Source organism: Arctopsyche grandis, chromosome 5, assembly GCF_051622035.1.
Source record: "Arctopsyche grandis isolate Sample6627 chromosome 5, ASM5162203v2, whole genome shotgun sequence".
NCBI classification, from domain to species: domain Eukaryota; kingdom Metazoa; phylum Arthropoda; class Insecta; order Trichoptera; family Hydropsychidae; genus Arctopsyche; species Arctopsyche grandis.
Genome location: NC_135359.1, coordinates 6293708 through 6309550, shown reverse-complemented (window position 1 = coordinate 6309550; position 15843 = coordinate 6293708). Strand labels below are relative to the sequence as shown.

Here is a 15843-nt window from a genome sequence, read left to right as displayed (position 1 = left end):
ATTTTTGGAGCTTCATCAACAGCAAACGAATTATAGATTCAAAACTTACGAAAATGCATGATATGGATGAGGACTTTATTGGTCATGACAGCATCGCAAATGCCTTTGCTAACTATTTTCATTCGGTTTTTGATTCGACTACTGTTATGACTTCCCCTAGTTTAGATTCCTCCATGTTTCCATTATTGTCTGTTGACAAGTTCCATTTATCTGATTTACGCTACGGTTTTGGTAAAATTAAAAATATTAAATCTTTTGGACCAGATTTCATTCCAGATTTCATTTTAAAGGGTAGTGAGCCTGGACTCTCGTCTCCATTGATTTTTATTTTTAATCTAATGCTGAAGACTTCAGTTTTTCCTGTATCATGGAAGTGTTCGAAAGTAACTCCGATCCATAAAAAAGGTGATAAGTATTCCATTAGAAACTATCGCCCGGTTGCTATAATATCCTCTTCTGCAAAACTTTTTGAAATTATACTTCATAGGTATATTTTCAATCATTGCCAGAGTATGATTATTGATCAGCAACATGGATTTCGTCCACAACGTTCAACGACCACAAATTTGTTGTCATTTTCTGGTTTTGTAACAGGTTCCTTGGATGCTAATATTCAAACAGATACTGTTTACACGGATTTCGAAAAGGCTTTCGACAAAGTAAATCACTCCATCCTTATCAATAAACTAATTGGTTATGGTTTCTCATATGGTCTCTCTCAGTTATTCACAAATTATCTCAAGGATCGACGTCAGTTTGTAAAATATGGAATTTATTCTTCTGTTGAATACCCAACCTGCTCTGGTGTTCCACAGGGTTCTAATCTTGGCCCCTTACTATTCATTTTATTTGTTAATGATATTAGGGAAATATTCCACAACTGCAACTTCTTATTATATGCAGATGATCTAAAACTTTTTAGGTGCGTTGAATCTTCTTCCGATGCTCTACTGCTACAGAGCGATTTAGATTCACTCGTTATTTGGTCACACTCAAATTGTCTTCCGATAAGCGTTGAAAAGTGTCACATTGTCTCTTTTTCCAGATCTCGATCATCAATTGAATTTGGTTACAATATTGATGGCTCTATTCTTGCCCGTCACACACATATCAAGGATTTGGGAATTACTTTTTCAAATATCTGGAATTTTAATTCTCATATCCAAGATGTGTGCAATAGGGCTACAAAAACTTTAGGCTTCGTCATCAGAAACTCACGCGCCTTTAATAGCACCAGAGTGACGCGTTTACTGTATACTACATTGGTGCGCAGTTTGCTTGAATCTGGTTCGGCCATATGGAGTCCTAATCATTTAAGGTACACGCTAATGTTAGAGAGGGTGCAAAGAAAATTTCTTCGCTATCTCTACATGAGAGAGTTTGGGCGCTATCCCTACTTATTTCCTAGTAAGTTTGTCATGGGCTCCTTGGGCTTTGACTCCTTAGCTTCACGTAGAAACAATCATCTTGGTAAGCTTTTTCTAAAAATTCTAAGGGGTGAATATCATCTTCCTGAAGTTCTGTGTAATCTTAAACTTAGAGTACCTGAGAAACTGAGAGAATCTCGCTCCAGAACTCTATTCCTACCTATTCGGGCCAGGACTAATGTGCTTGATGACTCACCCCTTTCAAGAGCCATTCGACTATTTAACCTGCTTTCTGGGAGCCTTGATGTTTTTACTTCATCATACAGTTCTGTCAGGCAGCATATTTTAAATGACTTCTAGCTACATACATATTTACACATGTTGTTTTCATTTTGTAATGTTATTATTTAGCATAATGTGTATGTATGTTGGTTTTAACTATATTTATATATGTATGCTATTTTTTATTTATATATATATATATATGTATATATATATATATGAGTAATTTATCTTTATTTATGTGTATTGATGTGTTTATGTGTATATGCATGTATAATGTTTGTATGTTTATGGATGTATGTAATGTATGTGTATATGTATATGTATATGTGTATGTATGTATATGTATGTATGTATGTGTGGGTATATATATATATATATATATATATATATATATATGTATATGTATATATATATGTATATATATATATATATATATATATATATATATATGTATGTGTATATGTATATATGTATGTATATGTATATATGTATATATATGTGTGTATGTATATGTATATATGTATATGTATGTGTGTATGTATATATATATATGTAGGTGTGTATGTATGTATATGTATATATGTGTATTTTTATATTTATGAATGTATGTATCTGTATTTGTGTATACGTGTAAGAATTTGTGTATATATGGATGGTATACATATGTGTTTATATAATTGTCTTTGGCCAGGAAGGTGCATTGGGTTTACCTGTTAGGCCTTCTTGGTGTAAATTAAATGAAAAAATAAAAAATAAAAAATAAAAAAAAAATACAAAATTCTTTACAATCTATCCGCAGTTACGTCGGCTTCAAGTCGAATATTATAAATACTTTGCGCGCAAATGGCATCAAAACGACAGTAAAAATAATTAAATTCCTTCCACAAATAATTACGGTGAACTCTTTCCATTTACATTTCGTTTAATTAAACAGCGTTCGTTGTTTTTCGTTTTATCTAATGCAAAACGTGTAAAATTAAGCAACGCGGCCTTATCTATAATATAACAACGAACAACGGAGCCTTCTCATATACCTATATAAATACATTTGTATGTACATATATTAGGACGGATGGAAAAATGCGAATTTTGGATTTTCATCGATGACCTGTTTTGACGAAAAATATGAAACTTATATTTATTTAACGTTCTCTTGATACGACAAAAAATTTCCATTTGGTCTATCGATGAAAATCCCAAATTCGCGTTTTTCGCTCCAGCTTAATGTATATATTACAGTATATGTGTATTTTTTTTTAGTTGTAATATACATATTCCAACTGGCGTTTCATGTCATTCATATTCGTATACACTTCAACTAGTAAATTATATATCTACAAGCGCAAATACACTTTCAACAATGTGCGCCAGTTGTAATATAACATTTGAGTTTTGACAGCTCTGGTGTTTTTACGAATGCTTTAGAATTCAATAATGCGTCAATATTTGCTAGGTATTACGAATAAAGATAATGAGTACTGTATTACTAGCAGCGTAGCCTAGTGGTGAGTGTTGTATTCTTTCATGCGAGGTGTCACGGGTTCGATTCCTACTAGAGTCTCGTTATTGGGTAGACCTTGGTTTGTCGAGGTTGATCGTTTATTATCAAAATTTGCCATTTTTTCTGATTTTAGTTGAAACTGTTCCTGTAAAATAGACTTTTCCTATCCAATTTTCTATTGCAAACCTTGAGTTATTGTTATATCTCAGGTTTCGCCAGATTTCTCTCCATAGATGTCTCTGTGGATGATTATTTAATGTAAAAAATTCGCATTGTTACATGAAAAATGTTATTGATCGTACTGTTTACGATGTTTATAATGTCTGACCATAGATTGGTCAGGTGTTGTTTCGATTTAAATGTGTATGTATGTAAGAATTATGTATTTAATATATGTAATATATGTATGTATAATTTCTCGAGTCTTAATCTGTTTAGCACACTCGCCACTTTGGAGCAATCTGTTAGGCGAGTGTGCATGATTAATTGAAGTAAAATAAAATAAAGTATAAGAATATGATTTTCCATCTCAATTTATGTACTAGTCGAGTGACGTTAAAACCTAACTTAAATACCAATCAGCTGTAATAAATTTTGACCAGTTGGAATATAATTCGACATATGAATCAACTTGCGTGGGATAGAAGGAATATATTCCAATTGGTCACAATATATAACAACTGAAAATATACTTCAACTATAACGGTAGGTGGTACCAGGTTAGATAGAATATATTCCAAATAGTCAAATATATAACAACTGGAAGATACTGTTATAGATATACATACGTATGTAAACTGTCATAAAAAAAGATCAATCAAAATGGAACCTCCAAAAGTTGAACTAAAGCTGTATCAGCTAGCTGTATCATGTAGTCGAGTGACGTTTTCACGAAAGCTCAGCCCCTTCATCTAACCTGGTACCAACTTACAGTTGAAGTGTATATTCAGTTGTTATATATTTTGGCAAGTTGGAATGTAATTAGCCATATGAATCAATTTACGTGGGTTAGACGGGATATATCCCAACTGGTCAAAATATATTACAACTGAAAATACACTTCAACTATAACGATAGTTGGAACCAGGTTAGATGGAATGCATTCCATCTACTCAAAATATATTACAACTGAATGATACATACACTTAAACTGTAGCATATATGTATACACACATACATACATAGAAGGTGTTTAATTCCGAAAAAAATTGGATAACACAAATCAAAATTATTCAAGAACCGAACGAATCTAAAAAAAAATTGGGAACACTCAATTTCGAGCATGACGAACTTCATTATATCAAATAATTACTAATACACTATTTCTCGAGAAAGTTTTTATCTCAAGTGGTTTCTCATTTGCCTTCTGAAGCGTAAAATTGATTATGATATTGGCAGTGAGAACTGCCTCAATTATGATTGTCAAATAAAAATCTGATAATTCCAGCCATCATCGAGAAAAGCCGAATAATTCATTCGATTTCAATTAGGATTGACCTCTCACCTCATAAACAATCGCTTAAAAGTATGGCTTAAATACACATGTACATACATATGGTATAATGCTAACGATGATTGTTGATATTACGCTAATCCTACGCGTGAATGTAGAACGTGTATAATCCAATTGAAGTGCATCCCAGTAATAATTTTCCCTTTATGTTATTATTAACAGGCTTTGTTGGAGAGCGGAATTTCCCCATTTTCCAGCGAACGGGCTTCATTATTCCTAACAAGACCAAAGCACACATATCATATACGCATATGTGCATGTATAAATTTATCCACATATAACCATAATACAATCTACCATTGACACGATGACCCAATAAAATTGTTTATTGCCCGCTACGTACGGAAATAAATAAATATAAAAGTTAAGGAGTCGCCAAACCAACTAGTGGAGATCTAATTAAAGGTTTCGCAGGGACAGCATCCCAACAACAAAGACATAAATCTAGGTGGACTCTGGCAGGGGTGAGGGAGAGAGACTATCGCTAAAACTAGACGGGCATTCGCTCTGTATTAATTGCATTAAGGAGTGTCGAATCGACGACACTCGAAGATAACCCCGAGAAACCTTACCCAGTCTTGGAGCAGACGATCGATGAGGCTTCGTTCTAACGATGACTTGGAAATAAAGTAAAAAGTGAGAATTGATACGAGTCTCTATGTGTGCTCTACTCCATGTAGTTCAGACGGTGAGTAAACTATGTAGCTAACAAGCTGTATATACATATGTTGGATTTGTAAGCTCGCTATTCTCATTCTTTTCAAGTTGAAGGACTTCCATGTACGATTGAGTACAAAAAGAAAAATAAAATTGCAATTTCAATTAAATTGTATTCTTTCGAGTAACATTGGATATATTATTATCACGATTGAAAGTGTTTCCGTTCTGGTTTCTTCGTGATATTTCAAATGTACATATTGATTTATTGAAATGTAAAGGTGCATATTTATTTTATTTTATTTTATTGTTACAAATCAATATACACTCGCCATTACAGATTTGCTCCAATGCGACGGGTGTACGTTAACGAAATACAGAATACATAAACAATCAGAAATACAGTAATACATACATATACAATCAGAATATATAGCATATAACAATTAATCAGAAATAATAATCATAGAGACATCTATGGATTATTTTTAGATTTTTTTTTTTTTTGTATACAATTTTTATACATATAATAAATACGAAATTATAGAGATATGTATAGATTTCAGATTACTGTGTATAATTATTACAAATTATACACAGGCAGATTTTGTGACAACAGGATTAGATCTAATACCAATTTTCAGGAACCGTTTCAGCAATGATCAGATAAAATCGGCAAACTCTGATAGAGAAACGATCGATTTGGGGTCACAAAACCCCCAAATCAAACCAGCAGTGGCGAGGACTCGAACCTTTGACCTCAGTGGTGCTAAATATATACGCTACCACTAAGCCAAACTGCTGGCTGTATATATATGCAGATATTCTGGCTATCCAAAGAAAAAAAATTCAGTCCGATTCAGTTAGCGGTTTGGGAGATAATTGAATTCAAAAACTTAAAAAAGGGGACACCCAAAAGGGGAGGTACTATTTCCGGTCAATTTGAAAATTTGAAAAAAAAACTACGTCGTGTCCATAAGAATTTCAGTACCCAATACTAAGTTTCAGTTCGATAGGACTAACAGTGTTCAAAAAATCCCCAAAATACACAGACACACAGACACGCAGACACACACACATTTTTTCTAGATCATGAAAACGTGATCAGTAATCGATTTCGAGTTCGAATCAGTCAAAATCTCGAGTTCGAATTTTTGCATGATCACAAAACTTCATCTATTGTTACTACGTAGATAAATTAATAAAACATGATCATGGATGGATTCTGAATACATAGTTAAAATCTCGAGGTAGAATTTTCTCTCGATTACAATATTTTATCTATTGATAATTCGTGTATGTATTATATATAATCTAATATATAATTTCGAAAGAGACTTTGTATTTTTGTAACTTTGGTTGGGAACTTCGAAAACAAAACAAAGTTTCTATGATGACAATTCAATTGGTTGAATATTATATTTTTTCGATTCAAATAAATTTTATAAAAAAACAAATTAATATTTACTATTAGATTCGCCATGTTTAAGCTGTTTATATTACAAATACTGCGCAAATCCGGGTAAAACAACTAGTAGTTAATAAAGTAAAAATCAAATATATCAATTGGATAAAAAAAAATAGTATACAACCAAATTTGGTATACTTTATCATGGTACTGTAACGTGGACATGTAGAGGGGTTTCCGAGAGTAGTGGTAGACGTAGTTTATTGTAGTTCCGTCGGCGATCCAGCTCCGAATGAAATTTAATGACACTTAATTATTTTGTAATACACTATTACGTGGTATTTCTTAAAAAAGATTCATGACATTGCAGATGTAAAAAAATATTCATAAACTATTAAGCAAATTTCTACATAGATAAAAAATTGAATAAAACCGACAAATTAAAATGATAAACTAATAATTAATAAATGATAAAACCTTTATGTAATAAATTATTACGTAATATGTCCGAAAAAAGATTCACAAAATTGGGAATGCAAAAAATAGTAAGCAAATCTACATTCTATGTCAAAAAATTATAAAAATCGTCATTGGCGCCTATTTGGACGTTGCTCATTTTTCAAAAATGGTGGCAAACGGAATTTTAGCAATCGATAAACAATATTTATTAATAAAAATAATTGTAAGATATTAGTAATAAATGTAAAATTACACTTAATTTATATTTCGTAAGCCGCAGTTTTATCACCGCTCATATATTCGACTTAGTCTTGCCAAAAGTTATTTAAGTATTCGTAGTATTATAGTGAAAATTTTTCTTTGAGTCGTGACACCCTTAATAATGAGACAGGGCACTTATTAGGGGTGTATGCCCTAAAGCCAACTCCACCCCCCTTCCTCCTAAAGCATTCTAGACTATAAGCGGATTGTATTACATCGCTGTATAGTACCTAAATATACCAGAACGTAATTGTATGTGACTCGATCCATTTACATATCAAAATGAACATGTACATATGTACATGCATACTTGAGAATATCACAATTAAAATCAATTGCGGAAACTAAAATTATATAAAAAAGGTCCTAATACGGATTAATAGGATCTAAAGTGGATTGTGGACCAATTCATTGTCCTGTCAGGAACCGTTAAGTCTACTCATCCTTAGGGATTAGCGGAAACGCTGCGCTTTAACAACCATTAGACACGTAAAATTTTAATCGACGACTATACATAAATATTTATAGCACATATGTACATATATATGTAAAAACAGAAATTTACTATCACACGTCAATGCTGCAAAAGATTATATCTTAGTCGACATTTATGCGTGTTTTCTTAACAAACTTTTGAATTAATTTTGTAAAACATACCCTGTGCTTGTAACCTTGCATGGCAAACGTAAACCGAGGCGTGTGTTTATTTATTATTTATGTATGCATCAAGGTATACATAGGGAATAAAATATTAGCAAACAGAACTGAACAAGATCACGTTACGGGAATCCTTTTCAGATGAATAACCAGTCGGAGGAAAAAAAGAGATATAAATAAATAAGTAGTGGAACGAGTGACCAAAAATTTTCCCTCTACAGGGCGCGGCAAATAAACCTGACTGTCTTCAAAACAAAATTACATAAAGAAAATATCAATTATTTAATTTATTGTGAACATCAGTATTTAGCTAGTAATATTTTTATTTATTAAAAGTATAAAAACAAACGGTTCAACATTTTGATTTTGCTGTAGAAAAATTTTTCAACGGAGATTGAACGTATGGATTATTTTGCGCTCGGTTTATAAGGATTGTTTTGTTGGCCACAGCTTGATTCTCAGTCATAATACAAACATTTTATGAATACAGTTTTTTTATGAAAATGCTTTTGTATACAATAATAGCATTTCAGTACTGTGCTAGCAGTACGTAAGCCTGAATGTCGTTGAAAATATAAAGAAAAGTGTGGACAGGAAATGAGCACGACGCAAAGCAGTAGTCGCGTTGTACTTACGTATCTCAATATTTCAAAAGAAAAATCACAATGCTTCTCAACCTATGTACGTCTTCAAAACTTACAAAATATTACTTCAAATGCTAATTATTTAAAATTAATTTCCAATATATTATTTTATTCCAAAGATCGTCATGTTATAATGCCGCACCTGGATACATATACAGGCATAGATATACCTGCAAATTACATACGGCTACGAGTGTGTATGTAATAAGAAAATATTTCCATAACTTTACATTGAAATTTCATAAAACATTGTCCGTAAATATTTTCGGGTAAAAACGAAGCTAGGGGATGGCTTAGATTTCTAATTAAATTTATATTTCTAATTAAATTAGATTTCTAATTAAATTATAATACTACAAAGGTCGTTTTAATATTTTAATATGCATATGTTCCGTGCACTAAAACGATCGATGAATTTAATCATTGTCACAATATTGCACAATACAGTGATTAAATGCGACTCGATGAACGCAAATTTGCTGTATAATGTTATCACCTTGCGACAGCTCTGTCTTCAATCGGTTTTATAGCTAATTGAATGAAAATTATTACACCATCCATGTAAATTATTATAATTCATCTAGGTGTTGATTCAAAGTCAAATGTGTACATATTTGAATGAATGATATTATGTACATATGCATTGAAGCCAATATTTTGTTATTCTAGTTATATATTTAAGTATGGAAGAATACATTTTAGTTATATAAAATATTTTATAAAAGTGCGGTTCATCGCCTCGAGTATGAAGTTTACTATTTACAATTTGATTTTCTTGTATCTAAAATTGAATTTTTATGTATACTATTTTTTTGTGTCATCCCAATTAATTATATTGAAGCAAACATGTCCATGGTCAAAACTACAAACGCATAAATAATTTAAATAAATAAATTTTCGACGAAATGAACAAATGAATGAGCAATTGAACATTCAAGATACAAAGATCATTCAGTTGCTAAAATTATATTATTTCACTAAAATCATTAGTAGCATGTTAAAAATACTGCATATTTTGTATGAACGTATAAAATTCAGTTTCATATTAGTGCTTGCCAAAATATTTTGATTTTTTTTTGTCTTGCAATGGAAGCAAAGGCATTTTGTAGAAATAGTTGTGTTTTATTTTTTTTTTTATATTCAATCCCTAAAAAAAATTATAGTTTTATGCTTTCACCTAGAGAATTGAAAAAAAAGCCATAACCACTCTATTTTATATGCAATTTAGATACCATGTATGTACATATGTATGTATCAGTGACGTGCCGTCATTGTACTAGAGGGACTAACTAGGCTAATCCACTAAAATATTTTACCTAAAATTAAAAATATCAACAATTCAATGACAATAAATTCAAACCGTTGTCCATATTGATATTTTTACTCGAATTAGCGAATTTTAGAAATCGGAATCGATCCTACTTGAGGTAGTGGTAGTGGTAGTGGATTGTTACGGTATGGTCCGCCTCGTCGTTCGCTTGCACGGTCTTGCCGTTTCAATTCTATTCCCTTTGCAGTACTGGCGAATTGTTATGTATAGACGAACCGTTGATATGTGTCTATCAGACAATATTCTGGGCTATTTTTTGTGGTAAAATATTTACACAAAGTTTCAAACATGGCAAGAAACTCGGCTCAGGAATCGGTTCCAACAGGGTGGAGTGCGTTGAAACAAATAGCGTGAGTTGTAATGTGGCATTCTCGATCGATTGTTCGACAAATCAATCAGAAGGTTAAGAATTTTGAAGACAGACAAAATGTTATTTAGAAAGGCATGCTATTTAGGATATTTCTGTTGACATAAAAATGAAAAATTCTACTCATCACTTCCAGACGGGCTATTATAATTTAAAAATATATATGTTGTCAATGCCTTGTCCACTGTTTTAAAATTCACGGCACGCCAATGGTACAGGCCTGTTACCAATAGTTGGCGCGTTCTCGCACTCATACAGAAACACGCGAAAGAGACAGAGCGTCTTTTTATTATTTAATGCAGTGTGACAGCATGATGCAGTGTGACAGCATGATGCAGTGTGACAGCAACCTATTCACTGACACTACATAGGCGCATTTGTTCGCGCCAACTCTCGGTAACAGACCTATATGTACATACTATATACATTTGTATCGGCTTAAAAAAGTAAAAAAAAATTTCGACATGCAAATCTTCATTTTTCGATTTCGGAATAAAAAATTATCTGACTTAAACCTTGGAGTACAAAATTTTATAAAAAAATTCCTATACATACATACATGTACATCCTTTTTTTTAACTTTCACTTAAAGAGTAATTCCGCTAGCATACATATACATATATTTCCTGTTGTCACAAATCTTCTGTATTTATTGTATGTACAATTTGTAAAAATTATGTACAAATCTATATCAATAGATGTCTCAATTATTTAATTAATTAATTGTTATTTCGTGTTCTTCAGCTTCTCGAAATACAGTGATTTAGGTAATAATAAAATGCTGCATTGTTTTTAATGAATTGTCCAGGAAGGCGCGTTGGGGTCTTCCTGTCAAGCCTTCCTGGTATATATCTATGTAAAATAAAATAAAATATGTATGTATATATAAATTTGAGTGACCTAATTACTTTTACACTCGGCGAATAATTAATTCTGCAGAGTTTAATCCCGACCAGTCAAGGATTAGTCAATTTTTTTCTCTATGTATATTTTATTTTTTATTTTAAATACATTCGTCAAATTGTTAGTTATGACATGCTGCCTCATAAAATGCCAACGTAAAAATTTTTTTTATGAATGAGCGTTTCGAGGAAAAGTAGTTTTGGCTAAGCACTGACAGACAGACGGACACAGATGAACATAATATAGTATACAATATTATATAATCACACATATGTACATACATACATACATAAATATATGCATGTGTCGTAACTCGCTCTATCTATAAGAACAGGTTTTAGCGCGTGCTCGTACAAACACACATTTCTGCGATAAAAAAGAATAACATAATACACACACACACACACTCGATGTTTACGACTGTCTAACCTACTTTTCACATTTGAAAAATTCAATGCGGGGCCAACACACGACTGTCTCCGGACCTTTGATAAAGTCGTACGTGCAAATCGATCGTTGACCTGATGACTTTCGAGCCGAATCATCCCGAATGTGGAAATGTGTCCACCGATCCCAATAAAAAGTCCACCGATGCGAAGAAGGGCCACATCGGATGTTAAAGTTAAGTTTATGGCGGTATATATTAACCCTCTTTGTTTGGATATGGGTCGCATTTGCATATTACATTTTTTGCAATACTATGTACATATACGTACTCTATGTACATATACGTACATTTAGACAGCGTTTGGAACAAATTTCAGACAATAAAACTCTCTACGTATGCAAGTATACATGCAAATACACATTTAGGTAGACACAATGTTCTTACACATGAAATGAAAATTTATACTATTTATAAATTTTCATTGACTACGTCATGTGAAAAAAATAATCAGTATTGAATCCAACACTTACAACTACGTGCTTTTGATCTTACTGACATATATATTATTTATTATTATTATTATAAATATTATTTATTATCTTGTTTAAAATAAGGTTGTGCCTTTTTCATTGAATGCATCCAATGGACTTCTGGATGAAATCGTTGCTGCTGAGGCTGAATTTTCCAGTGATATTTTCCACCTCAGTGAGCGTAGATTATCGGAGATTATTTTAACCTATTTGTCTGTGGTAGCCTGCGCTCATCATTATTTTCATAATTGAATGTGATGTATGAGTGGAGTTTTGATCTTCTCTCTACCATTTGGGCCAAGCAGTGAATGTTTTGTATTTGCTGCTCGTTTTTATATATTGGTGCTGACTATTAGTGCAAGATATTCCCTACTTTGTATTTTATTATTTGATATTTTTACTTTGTCTGCTATTATAATAATGCTATTGTTTTTTTATGATTATATTTATATAAATGATTTTTTTGTTATTTATATATTTTGTATTTTTTCGACCATTGTGACGCATTTGGTACTCCTGTAAAGCTACAATGGTCCAAGCTTAAGCTTAAATAAATAAATAAATTATTATATTGTAAGTACATATATATAATTTAATAACATATTATTTGTTTTATTTTGAAGTTCCATAAAATTTCCTTCAAGAGTTCTACTAAATCGACTAAAATCTTCAGTATTATATGCATAAATATAATACAATCTAAAATAACATTAACAAGACAAAGCAAAGCGTTTACGCTATGTATGTATGTACTCTTTAATAAACCTTTCTTACCCTTCAGAATCAACTAGCTTAAATTCTTGCTGCTTAATACCTGTATATTATACCTACTATATACATATCTACGCTTTAGTATAAACTATTAATATAATCTTAAAAACACGGTATCATTTTATTAATTTTAATATGCTATCAATTCGTCTGTTTGTAATTTCATCATTTTTTATTAAAAGACTAATAAATCCGTAATAATAATTGTTAATTTCAATTCACACTCAGTGTGACATAATTCACGCAAGATTTTATATTGTTCTAATATGTACACACAAGTTTTGAAAATTTCATCCTTTTGTACACAAAGACATGTAGTTTTATCATGAGCGTGGAATTCAGAGATATGTATACATATATACGTACATATATTATATAGACATAGCCGACACTTGACAACCAAAACTTGCACACATTTTACAATCATCATCAATTACAAGCAGGCATATATATATAAATATAAATATATTTACTTTTGTCCGTGTCCACAGACGTCGTCGTTGGCAATTCAACGCCGGCATTGTTTACAAACGTGACGCTGCAAGGGCGTCGTATCGCCCCGGCGTCTTCACATGTCTCGGAAAATGCGGAAAAACGCGGAAAACCACACGAGCGACGACGGCGCGACCGAGACATCGCCGGGAAAAACATCCGACGGGTTTCACATAGTTTATAAAATGAACCGGCGCGTTTGAAACGTGTGAGTTTGACTTGTCGTATTAGCGTGTATGGGTTTTTACGATTTTTCGCGGTGCATGTTTTTCCGGCGCGAGTTTTCTTGCCGATTTTCCCGGGGCTGTGGAGCGCGTGCGAGCGTTGCGACGCCTCTGGCCCCAGTGCGGTCCGTACTAGGAGACAGCTGGCCTGGAGCCTCCCCACCACCTTTTCTCCCATCCCTACCAGACCGGCAATGTACCTAGGAAAATCGGGAAAACTCGCACACCTAATATGCGGTCTGTAATAAATGTATTGTTTTTTGACGGACGTGAAAATGGACGGAATCCAATTCGCGTTGCAATTCGATCCAATTTTCCACCGTCAACACTCATATATCACTTATGATAAAGCAATAATCCAATAACTTCACAGAGAGAATTTTTTAAATAAAAAGTATTTTTTTATTGATGGAAAACTATTCAAAAATGTCAAACTTATATTCAACATATTTTTACATATGTACATATATACAAATATACCAGGAAACAGGTAAACCTCAATGCGCCTTCCTGGTCAATTTCAAACAATGCAGCATTTTTATTACGTAAGTCGCACCTATTCCAAAAAACTGTCACATAGCCCTATATGCAAATGATACAGCTTGCTTCACAAGTAGCAAAAAACCAGACACTATTCTTAAAAATCTTGAATTTGCAATTAAAACAATGACTGAACACTTCACTAAGTGGAAAATTCAAATTAATCAAACCAAAACAGACGCCATATTCTTTAGTGTTAGAAAACATAAGCCAAGTTCAGATCTGAAAATCCCCTCTGGAGAAAGTCTGAAATGGCAGTCAGTAATAAAATATTTAGGAGTAACGTTTGATAAAAGAATGAGATGGGCACCTCACATTGAGGCAGCGAAATGCAAGGCGATGCGGGGTATATCCTCAATATATCCAATATTTAATCGCCATAGTTCTTTATCAACGCTAAATAAAATAAAATTATATCGCACGCTCATATTACCATTATTAACCTATGCTTCACCTGTATGGAATAACACCTCGAATACTAACCTTTCCAAGCTCCAAGTAATACAAAATAAATCACTTAAAATAATTTATAATACACCCATATATACTAACCTGAAAAAACTGCATGCCATATATAATATTCCGTTTGTCACAGACATTACTAACAAACTAACCAGTAGATTCTATGACAGAATCACTAATAACCATACTAACACACTTGTGAAGAGTCTCGGTGATTACAACAAAATGTCTATACCCTTCAGGTATAAACACAGATTACCTAAACACAATCTGCTTTAGGTCATCGACTTTAGATAGTCTTTAATTAATATTATGTATTAGATGTATTATGAACATTTATAAGGATTGTAAATAGGTTTTTGAGCTCTTTTTCCTATTATGCTTTAGATTAACATTAGAATAATATAATACTGTGATTACCAACCAAATTAAATTAAAATTGTAAAATAGAAAATGATCAGTAGATCAGTAGCTATTAAAATAGATATAAGATGTATTGTAAACATAATTTCGTAATAATAAAAAGCATTTAAAAATCAAAATCAAATTACGTAAGTCGCTGATTATTACCAAAAATAAAAAAAAACTGGAAATGCCTCCCACGCCACTAAAAATAAATGACAAAAACATTGAACTAGTGCATCAATATAAATATTTAGGATGCTGGTTGAACGACCAATGGGACCATTCACAAGAGATTAAAATCAGAATAGAGATGGTGCGAAACGCTTTCTTCAAGATGCGTGATCTCCTCTGCAATAGAGATTTCAATCTTGACCTAAGGATGAGAATTCTACACTGCTACGTTCTATCAGTACTTCTTTATGGGGTCGAATCCTGGACCATGACTCGAGCTACAGAGAAAAAGCTGGCAGCATTTGAAATGTGGTGTTTCAGGAGAATGTTGAGGATCCCCTGGGTGGACATGAAGAAGTATTGAAACGAATGAAAAGAAAACGAGAGTTATTAAGCGTCGTGAAGCGCAGAAAACTCGTATTACTCGAAATATGAAATCATACAGCTCATATTGCAGGGGAAAGTAGCATAAAAAGTATAGTAGAAGATGCATCTCATGGATGGGCAA

General features: G+C 32.4%; 1 protein-coding gene across 1 annotated transcript in view; it reads right to left on the bottom strand.

Annotated features, from left to right (window-relative positions):
- Nucleotides 1-13879, bottom strand: part of LOC143912278 (cGMP-specific 3',5'-cyclic phosphodiesterase-like) — a 141483-nt gene extending 127604 nt beyond the window's left edge. The window contains exon 1 of the mRNA XM_077431561.1: nt 13515-13879. The gene's annotated coding sequence lies outside the window, so the exon portion shown is untranslated. The remainder of the gene's footprint in view (nt 1-13514) is intronic.
- Between the last annotated feature and the right edge of the window lie 1964 nt (nt 13880-15843).